Source organism: Manduca sexta, chromosome 6 (genome assembly GCF_014839805.1).
Source record: "Manduca sexta isolate Smith_Timp_Sample1 chromosome 6, JHU_Msex_v1.0, whole genome shotgun sequence".
NCBI classification, from domain to species: Eukaryota; Metazoa; Arthropoda; class Insecta; order Lepidoptera; family Sphingidae; genus Manduca; species Manduca sexta.
Genome location: NC_051120.1, coordinates 5,256,446 through 5,267,210, shown reverse-complemented (window position 1 = coordinate 5,267,210; position 10,765 = coordinate 5,256,446).

Here is a 10,765-nt window from a genome sequence, read left to right as displayed (position 1 = left end):
TGTATTAGAATTAAGAGGTAATTAAGAATGCTTAAATTTCTGTCAAAAACATCGGTTTCCTAGTTTAAACCTTATTAAGAGGTAGGATGGCGGGTTTTGATTTACATTTATAGAGTAAAATTGTGTTTTAACTAAGCATAGCTTTGTGAAAACTTTATAAGTAAGACTGTATGTATCTGGCGATGTATCTCAAAATTTTATCAAAACCTGTAATAAAATTAACAAAAAAGGTTTACATATGCGTTCTATTTAAAAACATTGATGAACGTAGGCGACTACAATGCTACAACTAGAACCTACGGTGCTACGAGCTACGAAACGTAGGCATGCTACGAGCCAGTGGCGTAGCATCCATATAACTCGATACCTACCGGCTTCCCTTTTAGATGTATTTACGTTTGTATTTTCTGTGAAATTGGCCGCGATATGTAGTGCGCTTTTGGAGAATTTCACCGTTCGCCACTGCTAGGAGCTACCAGTGGCGAGGCGTCTATAGAACCCGATTCCTACCGGCTTCCCTTTTAGGTTTATTTATGTTTGTCTTAGTTTTTGATTTTTTGTTAAATTAGCCGCGATTTGCTACCTAAGCCAGTTTTACTTGCTCGGGTTACCTTTTGAAAAAGTTCACTCACCGCCCACTGCTACGCTACTTCTACGCTATGTCTTATATACATAGACATTGTTTGTCTTAGTGCGTGTCTAATTAACCGTTATAATGCGGAACACGTGGCCGATATAATATTTACCAGGCGTGTGACGCAATTACACAATCATTATGTATGCACATGTCGTAATGAGTCGAATGTTAACAGATTCCGTTCGACTGGTCGCGTCATTAGCTAGTGCCAATTAGTGCGTAATTATTGTATTAATATTATCTTGGCGGGTCAATGGTTATGTAATTATATAAATATTATATAAAGCGATTCGTTATATAATAGAGTATTGTAGTGTAGATCCTAGGCGCTTTAAAGCAAGGAAATTAGTTACTAAGTTGAGCTTCGTGTGTTAATATTAATTGACCAGAATTAATATTAATATATGTTAGATCAGGGATACCGTCTACAAGGCCGAATCCGTCTATTCGCAATCACGGACATTCTATTCGAAGGACAGCTTTGGTAGCCGTATAAGTAAGAAAGTAATAAAATCCCCTAATTACCTATAAGACCATCAATCCATCCACGATCGGTTGGATAACAATCAATAGTTTTGAAATGTTCAAAATTATTGATTGTTATCAATAAAAAAATTAATTTATATTTTGAGGTGGGTTATTGATATTTATATTTTCACTTAACTTCACACGGCAACTAGAGCATTTTGCAGATGAGATTTTGTTCTTGGACCGTCGAAATATATTATAATATTATAACATATAACTTGGCAATATCATTTACAATTCGATAATGGTCAAACGCCGTCCGAGAATGCCCTTAAGGCTCTCTCTATTTGCTGATGATGCCTTGGTAGCCGAGTTTGAGTCTGCTTTTGATTTGCTTTGACTACGCCTTGCAGGTATACGTGTTAAGCCGCGTTTGTTTGTATTTAGTAAGATTGCTTCGATTTATAGGCATATCTATACACATACCATATTATAGTACTTTCTTTCATCAAATCTCGCTATTTTGGATTCCTGTTGCAGCCGTTATATTGAATATTAAACTCTTTAGAAGGCAAAAATACTGGCTGCAGTAACGTTTTAAGTATTACGTTTTTAAACAAAAGTAATTCCAAAAATTTTCTTTTTGACAATTATAATAAATTTGTGGTAATTATAATTTTCAAACATTTACTTATTTTAACATAAGTAACACGATTTAAAATGACGATACAAGAGTCCCACGTTGAAGGAAACATGTGTATATTAGCATTTTACCAAACATAATGCCACGTTCCGCAATGACACTGAGCTAAAAAAGTGCTTTTTCCAACCTGGGGCTCGAACCTGAAACCACAGCGCGGTAGTTACGTATACATAACCGCTCTGAAGCAAACCGTGCTCACGAACTTTACTTTTATTATAGAGTTTGCTTGTGGTAGGATATATTTTATATGCCCGGGTACCGACTACCGTGCATAAGGTGTTCAAACCCGGCATAGTGGTTCACGTAAGTGTGTCATGTTCCGGAATCAGTCTGTGTACATCCGGTTCCAACAGGCCGCTGTGTGTCAACCGCTGCGGGGTAATCGTCCCTTCAGTCAACATTCTATTGGATCCCACTCCACTTACCATCAGGTGCAGAGAGCTCACTTGGCCGTGTAGGTACAAAAAAATACTTGTAATCATTTTTGAAGCATAAACCGTTTCACTACACATATTATAGTGTATCCAGTCATCCGACAAAAAAAAGCGCGCGATCGTTCATCGCGAGCCGGCGACATGAGTAGGGAGCGGTGATCACAAACCTAACTTTTTAGGGTTCCATACAGATTATTCTTTGTATGATTTTTATATACGACTTTAGCTGGCAGCTTCGCCTGTGTGAATGACTTTCCGGGATAAAAGTCCCGCTATATATTTTTCCGAGATAGAAAGTAGCCTTCCTAACCTAACCTAACCTTCCCAGGGTTCCCCCCTGACACCCTAAGGGAACCACAGCCCCAGGCTATCATTAGTTACTAAGCTAGCTAGTAGATAGCAAATAAGTACTATACATAAGAAACATTGTGAACAATTGGAAAAAAAAAAAAACACCTTCCCAGGGTCTTAAACTATCTCCATATCAAAATTCATAAAAATCCGTTCAGTAGATTTTGGGAGAATTGATGACACACAGAGAGAGCAGGGGACTTTTTTTAATATGTATAAGTATAAAGAGGAGCTAGTGCTCATCTGACACTACACGTCATGAGCGCCCATGAACAGAAGTAACACCAGAACCTTGAGTAAAATATTACAAGGCGCTACACTGAATTTGTCACCTTGAGATATAAGACATTAGGGCCATATTAACTAAGTTCACTTTTGACTAGGGTCTTAAGTAGACGTTTAGAGTATTGAACTACTTAATAAACAAAACTTGAGCTGTCATTTGAGCGCCTGTTTTCAGCTGAGTCGCCGCTGTCCTCTACTACTGAGAGGTAATTATTCCTTCACCGCTAAAACAAGCGATAATTCACAAATACACTCATAAGTTTAAAAAAGTCAGAGATGCGTGGCCTTGGGTTTTGAACCTGCGACTTTCTCAGTCTCAGCAGTCCGTCTCACAACCAACTAGGCTATCGCCGCTTTTCGTTTTATTATAAGAAACAATTTTACCTCCGCGGAACCCTACACGCTGCGGCATGATAATGTTTAAAACATTAGACCGTGTTGTATCGGAAAACGTTTTATTTCGCCGCCATGATGAATAGATGCGCGGTTCGATTCCTCGGTTGTATATCATGTCACCTTTTTGTTATAAATGTGATTAATTTTTTTTCGACGTTTGCGCTTGGTGTTTTGAAAGGTAGCAAGTTCGATTTCCATATCTAACATTGTAACTCTTACATTTTTCAATGGTAGATGCTTTCATAGACTTGGAATACTGTATAATATAATATTATATGTACTAGTCAATAGTCCAAGTACTACACACCTTCTCCCAAAGCCACCTTCTCTCCAAATTTGGCATTATATTATTAGCCTGAACAGGAAAATTAAAAATCTTGCCATGTACTGGTAAAATAACTCTAATTTCTTGTATTAACAAGGTTAAATTTAGAACGAAAAAGTAAGTGGCACCTAAACTGCAACTGGTATCTTAAAAAAAATCAAAATCTTGATTTTTATGTCGGCAGATAGCTTAAAGAAATACCCATCCACTGGACCACCCACTACCCACCCACTTGTTAAAGAAACCTTACAAGAGTGTCTCTATCTCAGTTTTACATACAAAACTATAAAACTATATTTACAAAACTTCGATTATCTCGAAATAAGGTTTTCTCTGATTCGCCGCTTTTGCGCTTAGCACGACATTAAAGCAGGGTTTTTATTTTCCTAGTCAGCCGACATAAACATTATTCCTTACAAACATCGTCTCTGCTCACCGGACAACCAAAATATTTTCAATTGATTTCCAAAACACACAGTTAACAGTACCCACTGGTCCGTAAATATCAAATAAGCCGCTTATCCAAACTCTTTCATTGATATTTACCAATCATACAAAACCGTCTACTTCCGATTTCACAATAAATCGCATCCAATCCCTTGGCAATACAAAAAACCTTTGGCAAACAGGCAGACGTTTATAAAACCTTATTTCATTCCAATAAAGTTCAATTTCGTATGTAAAAATCGAACTATTTTTAGATTATTTGTCAACATGTCAAAATAGCCCTTTGATTTCTACACACGGTGTCCCTTATAATGAAGGTTTGAAAGGGCGAGGTAAAATATATATTTTAAATTGATACATCAAAAAGATCTGTGTTTGTCCGTGGAATTAATCTTCTTTAATTTTAAAGATTATTTCAAAGGATACTGGTCAGTTGTATACGGAAAGGATCTGAATTTAATCATTTTAATCTTATTCAATGAGTGTAATTTAGAATGTCCCAAAACACGAATCGTACGTGGATGTTTAATTTTGATGTTTATTGATCGAGAGATCAATGCGTCACGTGGTAGTTTCTCAACCAATCACAATAAAATAAATACACATTCATACTCTCATATGTAAAAGTCCGCCTGGGTAGGTACCACCGCAACGTCTATTTTTGCCGCCAAGCAGCAGTGTGTAGTCACTGTTGTGTTCCGGTTCGAAGGACATAGCCAACTACTGGACATAATGAGACTTAACATCTCATGTCTCAGGAAAGTGAAGTCGTACCGTGTTTTTTTGCCATATTTTAAGCACATAGATTTTTTTCTTCTCGGCGCCAGGTGTAAGTAGGAAAAATTTACACTTAAAACACATAATCTGTAGCCATAATAATAATAATAGTAACATCTGTGAAATCAGAGATATATCCAAAGATAGACCGCACTACAAGGAATAACCTTAACCTTAGAATTGTTTGTCGTTTTTTTTATTATCATTGTTTTACCTTATTGGTTTCACTCCAGCTAAATCAAAGGCATGTTTCTAAAATACGAATAGCATTTTTTAATGCTATCAAATTTCTTATAATTTAAAAAAATATATAAATAAAAAGCGAATAAGGACTATTTTTCTACTTCAGGTGAATTCGAAACCACACATCCATGAAATATATTATATTTATTGACAGGCATAATAATCAAAATGGATATTCTTACAACGAATTTAATTTTTTATAAAGCACACTGCACCATTCATCATTTGTCCCACATCGACAGGAAATATATCAAAATGAAATGTGGGATTCAGCACGTAAACAAATTTGTATTCAATTTCACTGTATTAGAATATAAAATTGTCTCCACTGCATTTTCGTGAGTTGTCACTTGTTAGTGCGAAAATTAATTTATAAAATATTTTAGGTTGATTCTTTAAATAATATTTTCTTATATAAAACTTCTCTAGTATGTAGGTTTCCTCACGATGTTTTCTTTATCGTTAAGCACGCCATAACTCACAAAGAATACTTCACTTTAGAAAAGTCAGAGGTGTGTGCCCTTGGGTTTTGAACCTGCGGACATTCGTCTCGGCAGTCCGTACCAGTCCAAACTACTAAAATAACTTAAAATAGTATTTGTGTTGCAATCTAAACTTTACATTAATTGAATAAAGTCGTGTTTGCACCACTCATCTCTCTTAAAACTAATGTTGTACCCAAGTAAGTTGCAAGCACAAAATCTATTAACTCAAGAAATTTAATTAAAATACGTAAAATAAACAAAAGTTTACAAAATAACGCTCCAATGCTCATGTTAGATTAAACAAGACATTGCTTATTAAACTCTGTGTGAATTCAGATCACGTAAGAAAACAGACGTGGACATTACCTCTCTACGTGCGACATGCAATTGTTTCACTTTAAAATAGACAAAATAATTGAATTGTTTCAGTTGCTGATTTATTTTAAGAGTATGTATTGTTTTGTTCTTTGCGTTTAGTTTTAAATTTTGTTGTTGTGATTTTAAAATGCTACTGTTTTTGATTTACAATAGAAGAATGTGTCAGAACGTAAATTTTATTAGTGTATGAAGTACTAGATTTTGCTCGCGAATTCGCCCGCGTGAGGAAGTATCTCAGGGATAAAAGTCCCGTTGTAACAAATAGAACAAGCAGCGCCACCTTTATTGATTTTGCAATCAAGATCATCGCAAACGACCAATAGATGGCGCTGCAACGAAAATGAGAAATTGTAAATCGCGATGTCAAAATTTTCCGACGAAACAAGAGGTTGGGAAGAATTATTAGTTATGGCATGACGCGACAACGCACATTGTACTCCCCAGCTCCCCATCTTAGTGCTTCAGTGCGTGCTTTCCGCCCGGAGACATTTGCTGGACATTATCTTGACACAGCTGTTTTTAGTTATAACTTTAAAGTCGCGCTTATAAGTAGCTTCCATTGTGTGGGACTGCATTCGGGACACGGCGGTTCTTTGTGGAATAGATTATTATTATTACAACACATGTGTTTCACTGTCCCGTGATTCGACAAACCTTCGGCTTCCTTACACCGTTATATATTTTTCCGGGATTTCATGTTCTATAGCCTTCCTCAATAAATGGGCTTTCTAACACTAAGATAATTTTTCAATTCGACCCGGTAGTTCTTGAGATTAGCGCGTTCAATCAAACAAACTCTTCAGCTTTATATAAGTATAGATTAGCATATAACTTGCTCAATTTAATATAAAAAGGAAATTGCAGCGTTATTTATATTATAATTATTAAAAGTGAACCACCGCGGCTGGACTTGACTAAGGTAGTGAACTATTCTTTCTAGAAAACTTTGATTGACAAAAAATAAATCAGAATTAAGAACCTCGAGTCGCGCGCATTAAGCCTTCGATCTCAGATCATTAATTCAAATCCAAAATTCTGTTAATCGTTAATACGAAAAAATCCTTTAAGATTTCTCATTACGCTCCACCAAAACAATTTTTAATTACATCCTGTCACTTATTATTGATTTTTGTTAATACTCCAACCCTCAAACATTAACACTTCAATAACTCCCGCAAAATAGAAAAGAAATCGGCGTCTGGCAAACATCAAACGCTAATATTGCAATATTTCTGCGTCCCTTTTTTCCAAGGAAACAATAACTTTAAAAGAATTTACGAGTACATGAAAATTACTCGAGGGTATTTTTTGCCCCCGCATTAAAAGGGTTAAGTCTTGGCCCCTTCGGCGTCAGTAATTAATGACAGTTTTTACTGTTCGAATGTATTTCTTTGATGTTACCTTTTTAATGGAGTTTGATATTGGATTTTGTGAATCAAAGTATGCTAGTTTTCATTGTTCTCTTGTGATGTAATTTCGTATGATAATATCAATGCTATATTATATACTGTCCCACTACTGAGCATGGACATCCTCTACTACTCCTAGTGTGGATTGGTAGACTTCACACACCCTCAAAATTCCTATAGAGAATTCTCGCGTATGCAGGTTTCCTCGCGATGTTTTCCTTTACCGTTAAAGCAAGCGATGGTATACATTCAAATAATTGGAGATTAGTATGAGGAATATCTTGGTAAAAATAATTAGCGTCAACTGTATATATGAGTGTCTTCACTGAGAAATGATTTCGGTATATTAAAATAAAACTTTTTTACACATTTATCGCGGTTTTTAAAAAGTTGTATAATTGTAAAATGTAGGTAGATGTCGTAACTTTGACTTTTTGGATGACCAACATCTCAGCCAAGACCACGAAGGTTGAAAAGTCTTCGAAACGTACGGAGAAAATTATAATATTAAAAACAGCCATAAAATCCGAAAAATTGTTTAATTTTAACATGTCATGTTTTATTAGGACAGCAAGCGCAGTGGAACATCAAACAATACTTTGTAATTCAAGGTGTTGGATGGTGTTTCTACTGTTCATGAGCGGTCGTATTGCTTACCATATCGTGAAAAGCAATAAAAGACCAACAGATTTCACCAAATACCATCCCAAAAGGTATAAAAATGGCAGAACTCTAAATCACAAAGCCGGAACGAGCGATCCTTCATTACAATATCAACAATGGGCGCATGATTAAAACGCCTTTACGGTCATAAAGCTGTTCCGATACACGCAATACAATTTGATTATTACTTAGGGTTGTCAAAACTAAATTAGATTTATTTTTGTTATTTATTCCTACTTTTTTGCACGCAAGTAATTTTTTTTTTATAAAATAAAACAATTAGTATAAATGCCGGTCTTATCACTTTAGGCAATATCTTCTAGACAACCATGTGATGGATATAAAAAAAGAAAATGAGAGGTCAAGTGAATACAATAATTATTTAGGTTAATAAAACAATAACAATAATATATATGTAAAATGATCTTCGATTGATAACTTATTATTTATTACACAGAATACTGTAAAGAATATATTTTCTTCCCCGAAATATTTTTTTTATAACCGGCTTTTATAACTTTATATGGCGTTCAATATTATGAGTTGATTGCTGAATCCGTGACTGTTATTATATCTCAATTGATTATAATCTAATAAACATCCAAACCTCTTGCAATTTTAGCAGTATGAGCATATCGAAAAACTTGTGTTATGCTGGCTATCAAAGAGAAAGACTTTTACCAGAATGAATAAACCACTATGAAATGAAATGAAGTGTATTGTATTCAGGAATAAAAAGTATACTGGAATATAAGCCTGGCATCAAAATCAGCAGTTTTTAAAAAACAGCACTAACTTTGGCATTTATAAATTCATCATGACGTGACAACCCTAGTAACGCGTGAGCTATTAACCACCGATCTGTTAATCGTCCATTTGGTGTATCGCCTGCCAGCGCGATATATCTGCACGAATTGTTATTTATCGCTTTATTGCGAACAGGCCGAGTTGATCTCTTTCATACTTTAAGCATGATTTGTAACGAATTTGATTCTGTAACAATTTATATTAAATTATGATTTTTAATGTAAGCAAGGTAGCGGATGTTTTGATTATTTTTGTTATGATCCTGTGTGCGAGAGTATACATCGAGCATTGCTCTTTTACGGCGTACAATTAGTTTATACACTGTCTGAAAGGTTGACCCCTGTCACAGGACGAAATATCAAATAAGTATGGGAAAAAGGAATGCACTAATTTCGCTCTAAATAATCTATTAGACATGTAGACGTACAAACATAGTTGCACTCATGGCAGGTATACAATTTTAATTATTATAATGAAGAGTTACTTATATTACGTTTTATTGATGCTAGAACTAAAATAAAAAGGAAAGTACAATGTAGCTAAAACAAGATGCTCTAGCTGGCAGGTAAGACGAGAAAATATTATATACCTATAATTTAAAAAAATAATATAAAGGACATATCGCAATTCTCACCGGTGAGGATAAATAGGCCTTAACCTAGCTAACCTTCACGTAGCTACCTAAGTGATGACTAACCGAAGAAGAAAGCGGAAAAGGAACTCCGGACTCACTTTTTCTTTTGCTTTGAATGACGAGACGAGCTTGCCGTTCGCCTGTTAGAAAGCGATACGACTGCCCATAAACAGTAGAAACACTATCCAACACCCTGAATTACAAAGTATTGTTTGGTATTTCACTGCGCTCGCCATCCTGAGATTAAGTCTTATTATATCCAGTAGTTACACTAGTTAGTTTTTTTACCATCATTTGTCCATTACGTCTTATATCTTTGCCTCCCTTTTTAAAAGGCTGTATATCTACTTTTTCATAACTATTAGTCATAACAATTTTTAAAATAACTCACAAGAATATCCAATTCCGTTTCTAGTTTCACAGTTATAAATCGCAGTGGTTGTTAACTGTAAGGTGCACTCGTCAATCATCCGTTCTCAATATCTTCTAATTGACAGTTCAAGTGGTGCGCAGGCCAGACATGCCAACTCATCTTAGATATACCTTGGTTATACAGGGTGATTTGTGAATACGCTAACAATAAAATATTATAACTACATATACATATAATGCTATAACTACATATACATACAATATTACTAACAGTGCTGGTGGTATGATATATGGTCGGAGATACGCAAAAAGGATTCAACCTACAGTATGGTCGAAAATGAGTCGATGTCAAATTAGTTCTAGTCTATAACGTCTATATTTTCCATTAGTAAAAACATGTTAGTCAAAATATGTTAATTTGAACTTTTTGTTAACAAAATATGAAATGGAATATCAATGAGCAATAATACGATTTAAACTTCAATCTTCTCTCTCTCAAAAGTTTTAAATATGTGCCCGGATAGCGATCACCGTACACAAGGTGTTAAAACCCGCCATAGTGGCCTACGTAAGTGTGTCGCGCTCCGAAATCAGCCTGTGTATATCCGGTTCCAACAGGCCGGCATAATTGTGTCGACTGCCTGAGGGGTAATCATCTCTCGTCAGTCGACTTTCTATTAGACCCCAATCCACTCACCATTAGGTGCAGTGGGGGGACACTTCACCACTACCGTAAAAAAAATTGAGTGATGTTCATAGAATGGTTTTCGTTAAAGATTAAAATTGAGCTACACTGCTGCGTGAAAATGAAAAATAAGTAGCTTAATGGGCCATTTAAAAATTCTATGCGTAGAGGAAATATATCATGTATATTTATGTATTCAAATTTACTACATAAATATTTCAGCAGTTAAAAATGCTTATCCGTGTGGAATTAAATATTTCTTTTCA